This window comes from Rhinopithecus bieti, unplaced genomic scaffold, assembly GCF_001698545.2.
Source record: "Rhinopithecus bieti isolate Rb0 unplaced genomic scaffold, ASM169854v2 scaffold_31531, whole genome shotgun sequence".
Classification (NCBI taxonomy): domain Eukaryota; kingdom Metazoa; phylum Chordata; class Mammalia; order Primates; family Cercopithecidae; genus Rhinopithecus; species Rhinopithecus bieti.
The window spans coordinates 643454-653819 of record NW_016814088.1 but is presented as its reverse complement, the minus strand read 5'-3'; the positions used below and the strand labels follow the sequence as shown (position 1 = coordinate 653819).

General features: G+C 42.7%; 1 pseudogene; it reads left to right on the top strand.

Annotated features, from left to right (window-relative positions):
* The first annotated feature begins 260 nt into the window (after positions 1-260).
* Positions 261-1168, top strand: LOC108513745 (mitochondrial carnitine/acylcarnitine carrier protein pseudogene; annotated as a pseudogene).
* Positions 1169-10366: the final 9198 nt, after the last annotated feature.

The window sequence follows — 10366 nt, the reverse complement described above, 5'->3', positions numbered from 1 at the left end:
TCACTTAGGATATAATGAGGGCTGTGGGAGCTATGAACCAGGAGCCATGGACAAATATATACATATATATAATATCACATTTATACAACACATAAATGCCCATTACCTTGGCTATCTCTGAGAATGATTTTTTTTTTAACCAAAATGAATTAGCAAGTAGAAGCCTTTAAATGCAAGATTGGCGGCCCTGGTGCTGCAGCTGGGGCAGCAGAGCCAGGACGGCCCAGGAACTGACAGACTCAGAGATAGGCGGACTGACCATGGCCGATCAGCCGAAGCCCATCAGCCCGCTCAAGAACCTGCTGGCCAGCAGCTTTGGTGGCATGTGCCTGCTGTTCATGGGGCACCCTCTGGACACTGTCAAGGTCCGACTACAGACACAGCCACCGAATTTGCCTAGACAGCCTCCCATGTACTCTGAGACCTTGGACTGTCTCCCGAAGACTCTTAGAAGGGGCATCACGGGGCTATATCAAGGAATGGCTGCCCCTATCATCGGTGTCACCCCCATGTTTGCTGTGTGCTTCTTTGGGTTTGGTTAAAGGAAGAAACTACAACAGAAACACTCAGAGGATGTGCTCAGCTATCCCCAGCTGTTTGCGGCTGGTGTGTTATCTGGTACATTCACCACAGGCATCGTGACCCCTGGAGCACCCATCGAGTGCTGGTTACAGTTTCAGGCTTCTTCAGGGGAAACCAAGTACATTGGAACCTTGGACTGTGCAAAGAAGCTGTACCAGGAGTTTGGGATCCGAGGCATCTACAAAAGGACCGTGCTTACCCTTATGTGAAATGTTCCAGCTAGTGGAATGTAATTAATAACATATACATGGCTAAAACATATCTTCACTCCTGAAGGAAAGAGGGTCCGTGAGCTCAGTGCGCCTTAAATCCTGGTGGCTGGGGGCATTGCACGGAAGGGATCTTCAACTGGGCTGTGGCAATCCCCCAAGATGTGCTCAAGTCTCACTTCCAGACTGCACCTCCTGGGAAATATCCTAATGGTTTTGGAGATGTGCTGAGGGAACTCATCTGGGATGAAGGAATCACATCCTTGTCTAAAGGGTCTGATGCAGTGATGACCCGAGCCTTCCCAGCCAATGTGGCCTGTTTCCTTGGCCTTGAAGTTGCCATGAAGTTTCTGAATTAGGCCACCCCCAACTTGTGAGGCTGAAGGCTGCTCAAGACTTCTGGATGCTGGAACTGTTGCTGAGAAGGAAGAGTAGTGGGCAGAACTAAGCAGACTTGGAGAGTGAGGGGAAGGTGATGGTGGGATCAGAGCTCTGTGCATGGACTTGCTGAGACTATTGCCTTAATGACATCCTCTACCTTGTATAACTTGGTGTGTCATTTCGAAACTTGAATTCATTCTTGTCAATGTAAGGGACCTTAAGAGGATTTGGAGATCTAGTAGTTTCTAGACCAGATATTACCTGTGGCAAGAATGCTGCCTACCAGTTGACGGTTGGCCCTACCTCACCCAAAGTGTTTCTCATTAAAGAGGTAATCTTAGCTTCTCACTGGAGGCACTTTGGATGTTTTCAACCAGCTGACCAGGGGCTGAGACCGTCTTCAATCCCTAGCCAGGAACACCCACTTGATTTCCAGAGTACCACCTAATCCTGGGCTGCACATGGGAATTTGGACTTGAGCCCCACATCTGTGTCCGAGTGGACTGGGCTTATATGCCTAGGGAGAGATAACCTATTAGCTGCTGGATTTTGCCTTTTGTTTTTGTTTTTTGTTTTTTGTTTTTTTTTACATACACAAGTAATCAAAAGTAAAACTACAGTAGAGTAGCCTAATTTCCCAGGAGTAGGTGAAAAACTTTCCCTCCTACACAGTGAGGACAGTCCCAGCCTGCTGGGATAAGTGAGAAAACCCAGGGTGAAGGAAGGCTCTTTTCTCATGAGAGCACCATATTTTAACAAGAAACAATAAATGTTGTTTCTAATTTTTGAAGAAAAAAAAGAAGCCTTTAAATGCTCTGACATGAAATTTAAATGACCTGCAAAAAGTTAATTTGTCTCAGTTCAGTTCAAGTTGTCAAACGTTTGTTAAACACATTCTATATGTCAGGCATTGTGCCCTAGAGATACACAAACATTCCCCAAAAACAGTAACTTATCTTTTTTTATGTCCATTAAGATCGGGTAAAATTACACATAATCTTTTCACAAGGCAGGACACATTCTAGCAGGGCAAAGTTATTTTCCTCTAGCGTAACATGTTTGAACAACTCTTCGCCTGAAGAAAATGCAGAGAAAGTTGTTCTTAGGCTCATTGGAAGGTCCTCCAAAACTGATCAAAATTCTGTGATCACAGGCCTTCCATCCACCCTGCTCCCCTCCATGCCTGTGCAGTCCTCTGCACCTCTCTATGGAACAACCAGAAGTGTAACTTCTACAAAAAGATTTCTTCAAATCACCCTTTCAGGCATTATTCCTTTCTTCAACCTCTTGTGCCAATACTTGGTGTATCCTGCCCTCACATACATGTTTTAGGATAGTTCCCTGGGGTCTTCACATATCTGGGTAACTTTACCCTGCCTCTCAATAATCTCTACCAGCCTCCTTCTCCAAATATACATCCTTAAATATACAATCTAGATTAAACAGTGTATTCTATGCAAAGATAGACTCAAGTCCCCCAGCCAACTCCTTCTAGCCAGACTGAACCCCCTAAGCCCATCTATTTCAAGGCCTCCCCGGGAGTGACCTTCCATGTGCACAGTGAAGCTAGCTCCATGAAATCAAGAGCCGTGTTTTCATCTTTGCTTGTATCCCTTATGCTCCCAAAGCAACATGTGCAATAGGCCTTTAAATGTGTACTAAATTGAGTGGATTGAGTCACTCATCTTCTTCAGTGATCTCTTTTCCATTCAGAGCCATACCTCAATACATAGAATATACCAGCTTTCTTCAAAGAAGGAATGAATAAATCAGTTGGAACCAAGATTGCCTAATTCAATACGAGAGGATTTGCTAGATTGCAGGGGAGAACAAAATGGTTCTTTATGTAAGCAGGAGGCAACACTGACCTTTGCTAAATTTGGTCACAGTTTTCCCCCTTGGGGTAAAAACAACTGTCCTATCAGGATGCCAAACTAGTACCTGGCTATCACTGAGTTCAAACTGAATCAACAGATTCAGATCCTTATCTCATCAAACATTCATTGAGCACTTCCTATAACGTAAATCATGTGCTAATACCAGGGACACGATAATGAACATATGATGGGCACACAGCTGACAATGGTGGAAACCTTCACTGACTGGCTCTGTACCACTCATGATCTAAGCTGTCACCAGATTTAAGAGTTTCAAAAGTGCATTGGAGCCATTATTCAACACACTGACAGCTAGACTACTACAGTCAACTCCAAGAGCCCACAAAAAAAGACACCAGAAGACTCTGTTGTTTTAGCAATGAGTTACACACAGCCTCAAATGTAGTAAAATACTATAGTTTGTCAAACATCCAAATCAGCAAGATGTTTTCATGCCCTTATGTGTGCTTGGAGCCATGATACATTTTGTTGGGGCTACTATCACAGGTAATAGACTATACTGTTAAAGTCTCTACCTTAATGGGCTTAAAATAGTCATGGGAAAAAGTGAACATGCACATATAACCAATAAGATAATAACATGAGATTGCTGGGAATAATGATAATATAAATGTACACACTTGATTTTACAAATCCAACTTTTAGAAGGTTTTATTCTCATTTTAAAAAGGTGTATCTAGCCAAGTGTGGTGGCTCACACCTATAATCCCAACACTTTGGGAGGCCAAGGTGGGCAGATCACTTGAGGCCAGGTGTAGCGGTACACAGCTGTAGTCCCAGCTACTTGGAGGCTCGGTTCAGAGGATCACTTGAGCCCAGCTACTCGGGAGGTTGAGGCTGCAGTGAGAAGAGATTGTGCCACTGCACTCCAGCCTGGGTTACAGAGTGAGATCCTCTCTCAAAAAGATAAAAGAAAAAAAGTGCATCTAATCAAGATATGCTACTGCAACATGACAGTATATCTGCAGTTACAGAAATTCATGCCTTGAAGTAAAGTGCTATCATAACAAAAAGCATGAAAAAAAGTGGTCAGGTGGCACACCATAATGGCAATAAAATTGCAGGCTGGATAAATGATAATCCATGCTCTACAATGACAAAACATTTAGTTAAACTATTGCCTGCAATAACTTGAGAGGCAGATCTTGTACCTAATAAACTTGAAGCTCTAGAAAAAGAGATTAGAAAATAGAACATTAGTTGCATGTGTTTGGATACTATTGTCTGCATTTGGCAAGGTAACACATGAAAGAGATGAGCTCAGGAAAGAGTTGGCAGGTTGATAAACAAAAATGAAAGGAAATGAAGAGAGTCCAGAAATTCAGAACCCTAATTAGCCAGGCGTGGCAGTGGGTACCTGTAATCCCAGCTACTATGGAGGCTGAAGCTGGAGAATCGCTTTAGCCTGGAGACAAAGGTTGCAGTGAGCCGAGATCACAGCATTGCATTCTAGCCTAGGCGACACAGCAAGACCCTGTCTCAAAAAAAAAAAAAAAAAAAGAAAAGAAAAGAAAAGAAAGAAAGAAATTCAGAGCCCTGTAAGGTTGCAAAAAAATTAAAAAATAAAAATAACTATTTCTATCCCTCAAGAGTAAAAGATAAGATTGAAAAAGCCTTTGAAAGAGAAATGCACAATAAAACCTTTCAACCAAGTAAATTACTGAAGGGCAAGAATTAGAATGAAGCATCTGGAAAAAAATTTTAATTGGATAAAAGGACTCAATTAAAAGTGTTATAGTTCTAGTAATCTGCCATAAAATCAAAAGAGAGTTATAGGAATAAAGAAACAAAGAAATAGAAATGTTCTAGGAATTATGCCTCAAAAAGAATTGACTCAGATTAAAAGTTCACTAAGTTTTTGAGAGAGTTCTAGAAATTAATCAGGAACCAATCCTCAGTCCCCCAATCATCAAGGAACAAGAACTAAAGCTCTAAGAAAGGTATATTCACCAACACCATGTCAGATGTGACCAAAGAGGTTACAAGGAGAAAAAAGACATTTTTTTAAACTTTCCAAGAAGTGGAGCCAGGGACCACAGAGTAAAAGGAAAGTGAGCCTCTCCCAGAAAGTAGAAAACTATAGACCCCACAAACTCTACATCATCCTTGGGTTTTTTTTTTTTCTTCTTCTTTTAATGCAAAAGATTTTCAGTTTCAGACTTTTTTGAACCTACTCATTCAATGTTTCCTATTTGTTTGAGTCAAATATTCAAAACCATTATGCACTTTCTAGAATCTCCACAAAATCACAATTCATAGAACTAACCCTTCTTTTTAAAGATAATGATTAGGTATGAGTATCGTGGCTGACGCCCGTAATCCCAGCACTTTGGAAGGCCGAGGTGGGTAGATAGCTTGACCTCAGGAGTTGGAGACCAGCCTGGGCAACATGGTGAGACTTCGTTTCTACAAAAAAATACAACAATTAACCAGGCATGGTGGTACACACCTATAGTCCCAACTACTCATGAGGTTGAGATGAGGGGATCACTTTAGCTAGGAGATCAAGGCTCCAGTGACCCGTGATCATACCACTGCACTCCAGCCTGGGCAACAGAGCAAGATCCTATCTCAAAAAAAAAGAAAAGTAATGATTATTTGTCAGATGAAAACACTGTACTATGCCAATATTTGTGAGAGTAGAAATTACTTGGGGCTTAGGTAAACAAAAGATTAAAAAAAAAAAAAAAAAAAAAAAAAAAAAAAAAACAGAAGTCCTCCTTTCCCTTCTGTCTCTGTAGGTTTCTCTCATTCGAAGGGGATCAGAGGCAAAAGTTGAGAAAAGAAAAGTAAGGAGAAAAAAAGACTTAGGAAAGGAGTTTCCCCAGAGTGCTGTGTGAGGATCCTGGGCGGAATACAGTTTAAGTGGCTGGACAAAGTTCCAGATCGCATGAGGGACCTCTCAATTCTGAATCTATTCTGTGGACCTGTGAAGGCTTTTGCATTCAAGTTTTATCTACTTGTTAGCAGAAACATCATTTATTAAACACTCACTCTGTACCACTCTCTGTGCTGGGTAAGAGGAAGAAAAAAGTGCTACCAAAAAAAAAAAAATTGCCATAACAGTTTTCTCCTTCCAAGAGAGCTGCAAATTTTATGTCAGACCAGATGGCACTTTTGTCTTGAAGAGAACTTACCTTTTTGGAAGTGCAAAGACAGAGCCTATTCCAGGGTAAAGGCAGGGAAATTGCTACACATAAAAAATAATATGGTCAGGCACGGTGGCTCATGTCTATAATCCCAGCACTTTGGGAAGCTGAGGCGAAAGGATCACTTGAGGCCAGGAGTTCAGACCAGCCTGGGCAAAACAGGGAGGCCTCCGTCTCTACACAAAAATTAAAAAAAAAAAAAAAAAAAAAAAAAAAAAAAAAAAAAAAAAAACGCTGGATATTGCCAGGGTGGAGTGGTGGCTTACGGCTGTAATCCCAGCACTTTGGGAGGCTGAGGCGGGCGGATCACGAGGTCAGGAGATGGAGACCATCCCGGCTAACACGGTGAAATCCCGTCTCTACTAAAAATACAAAAAATTAGCCGGGCGTGGTGGTGGGCGGTAGTCCCAGCTACTCAGGAGTCTGAGGTTGGAGAATGGCGTGAACCCGGGAGGCGAAGCTTGCAGTGAGCCGAGATCGTGCCACTGCACTCCAGGCTGGGCGACAGAGCGAAACTCCATCTCAAAACAAACAAACAAAAACAAACAAACAAACAAAAAAAAACGCTGGGCATGGTGGCATGCTTCTGTAGTCCCAGCTACTTGAGGGGCTGACGTGGGAGAATCGCTTCAGCCTAGGCAGTCAGGGCTTCAGTGAGCCACGATCCTGCCACTGCTCTCCAGTCTGGGTGACAGAGCAAGATCTTGTCTTCAAAATAATTATAATAATAGGAATTTTAGCTAACCCTAGAGAGAAGAAAAATTAGGAGAGCTGCCACCCAGAAATTCCTAGTAGCTGAGATGACCAGGGAACCAAGAGTCATGAGCCTTATATTGAAATTGTTTCAATGTGTATGTTGTGCTTTAATTCTTTAATTAATTCTTTAAGTCTCTTCCATTATTTCCATGTCTAAGGTAAACCTCTTTATATACGAAACAGGTTTATGACGTCTACATGTATATATAGAGAGAGAGAGAGGACAACAGCTTCAGGAGGGGAGGCAGCACATATGGATAGAGCAAGATTTGGAATGAGAAAGTTGGCTCTTTCTTACCCCTCAATCCTGCAATCTAGGAGAATCTTACTGCTCAAAGTTTGGTCCTGGGAACAGCAGCATCTAGCTTGTTAGCACCTGGGGGCTTGTTAAAATTGGAGAGTCTCCTGCCCCAATCCCAAACCTACTCAACCAGGCTGCATTTTCACAAGATGCCTAAATGATTCATATCACATGAAAGTCTGGGATGCACCTCGTTAGGGAACATTAGGGAAGGTGCTGAACTTCCCATAAAATTGTAGTGAGGTTCACGGAACATATTACATTTTCTGAAACAGAAATTAAGACTCAAGTATCCTTGAAAGGCTATTGAGATTAAAAACAAAACAAAACAACAGAAGTCTTAAATCTCAGAGCTTCACTCTCTCATAGCTAAGAACCATACCTATCTTCCTACTTTGGAAGGTTCTTTGGCAAGCGTGGGGATGAAGAGAATAATGGGAAATTGAGGCTGTTCTTTGTCAACATTCGGCGGCAGCCTCCGTGGGCGTGGCCTGTCCTTGCAACCTCAGGCTGGCAGCAACTCCTCAGGGTTCCGTGCAGACTTCTCTTACTCAGCAGGCAAGCTGATTTCCTGCGTTGAGGTGGATGGAATTAATCAACACGCTGCCAGAACACAATGCCTGGGGAAAGCCCAGCTGAGCATCTATCAAATGCTGTCACATTTTCCTGGCTTCCTCCCACCAAAATTTCTCCTCAGCTTGATGAACCTGGGATCAGCAACTTTTGCTCCTGTCCTTTCCCCCCAGTCATCATACTGACAACCAACAGAGTTTTGGGATGATGGGTGGGGATGACAAGGCTAGGCCCGGAAAGATGACCATTCTTGCCCAGGATTAAATTTCCAAGCTTTTAGGCATTGGCCCAAATCTCATGCCTGCCCCCCAACCTCATTTATTAAAGCAAATTCCTTTCCCAAACCCTCCACATGCGACACACTCAATTTTCTGCTTTTGCTCCACAAAATAGTTTGAATTTCTGAGTCTTCACCCTCTCCAGACTAGTGTCTTGTTCCTGGAATAACCATTTCAGTTCTGCTCACCTGGGTTCTACCCGACCTCAACATCCACGTCCTCAGACTCAAAATCCACTCGTGTCTTTTCTTATTCCAAACTCTCATCATACTTTCATGACATTTCATTTAGCAATTAACTAGAGACAATAAGAGACAACTTTTTAACTGTCTACTTGAATGGCTATTTGTATGTGCTTTGGATTTTTAAATTTTAAAGTATTTACTCCTAAACTGCTCTCTGGATTTAAACTTGCTGAAGGAGACAACTGTGACTTCTTTCTGCCTTTTGGCCTTCCCACTACTCTCACACCCCTAGCAAATTGTTCTACCCATAGCTGTAGATATTTATTCACTTGATTTAATTTGATGTCAAGACTAGCTTATTTCTTCTTCTACCTAATTTCTTGCTACCTTCAATTTCTAATATATCAGTACTCACAAAGTGGTCAACAAAATTATTAAAATGGGAATGTTCTAGAGAAGAGAAAACTTACACCACATATTTTCAAAACTTTAGAAATTTTTCAAAAGGGAAAGAGATTGGACTGTCTCTAGAACACCAAAGCTTGATGAACATCTGGTAGTGACGTTCCAGAGTGGAGTTATGCACGGAGGGGCTGTTTGGATTGGACTACCTCCAAGGTCCCTTCCAACTTTGTGATCCTATGGAAATTCAACAAAAAATTGTATTTCATTTAAAGATACAATTTCAGTCTTGGAAGTAGGGGTGTGTGTGTGTGCACACACGCGCGTGGATGCACACATGTATATGGGGTGGGGTAATATATCTTCTGCCCTCTTTAGTTTTTTCCTCATTCTGTGGAAAATAATCACAAGACTCCAAACGCTAAAAATTCCAAGTGTCATAACTGTATGTTTCCCAGGAAGATCCAGATTGAGAAGAGAATAAGAGGCAGCAGAGATCCAGTGAGAGCACTGAAACAACCACACTTCTGAGAAATGTGTTACTTTCACTCCTGCACGGATCTGACTCAGAATGACGATTCTCAGCTTCCCCTAATTTCGGTTGAAATGCTGTAGAAGGACACGATGAAATGGGTTTCCTGTGAGGGACAGTTCTTCATCTGTGCAGAGGTAAGGGCTTGAAGGATGTATGAGGGGCAAAGGAGAAAAAAATGAAGATGGGGAGGTACCTGGAAAGGAAAAGTGGAACCTGCCTGCTCTTCCCCGTCTGCCCTCAGGGCTCCAGAGCAGAGGGCAGGAGCTCCTAAGTTAGCAGGACTCATTCCACTGCTCTCTCTAATGCTTTCGGCCCTGAGTAGGACTGGGGGCAGGGTAGTGTCAAAGGAAGGTGGATGAGAAAGGACACTAAGGAAAAAATAAAGACTGAAAAGGTTCTTGGCTATGCAGAGCCCAGCCCTTGTTTAAGCTAGAGAGAAAGCTTCTTGTAGATTGCACATTTATGTCAATTATGCAGATTTTGCGTTAAACAACTTAGGAGAATACCACCACTAGTAACTTTGTCATCCTGTGACATCTCTGATACTTTATAGGTCATTCCTAGACCTGGAAACCCATTAGTTTAACCATTAAGTCTGGCAAGACATCTCCTTATCTTTGATATCTGCAGCTATCATAGATTTCAGGAGCCACACAGGTCTTCTGAAACAATCTGGTGCAACCCGCTCAGCTGATGATGGGGGCTCAATGGCTTTCCTACAGATAGCCAGTGGTGGAGAAGCTTGGCCTGGACCCAGGCCTCTTGACTCCCTCTAGACTGTCTACAAATAAAAGGATCCCTCTCTCCAGCTCTTTCAGGGCCATTTTTCTCTGGTCTAACACTATCAGCTCTTTAACAATGTGCTGACAAAGGAGGGAAATAATTATAATAGGAATAGCCCTGAGCTCTGAATCCTGTCAGATCAGCGGGGCATTAGAGTCTCGTAGGAGTGGGAATCCTATTGTGAACTGCGCGTGCAAGGGATCTAGGCTGTGCGCTCCTTATGAGAATCTAATGCCTGATGATCTGAGGTGGAATGGTTTCACCCCAAAACCATCTGCTCTCCGGCCCCACATTCACCCTCGGACTGGGAAAAAATGTCTTCCATGAAATCAGT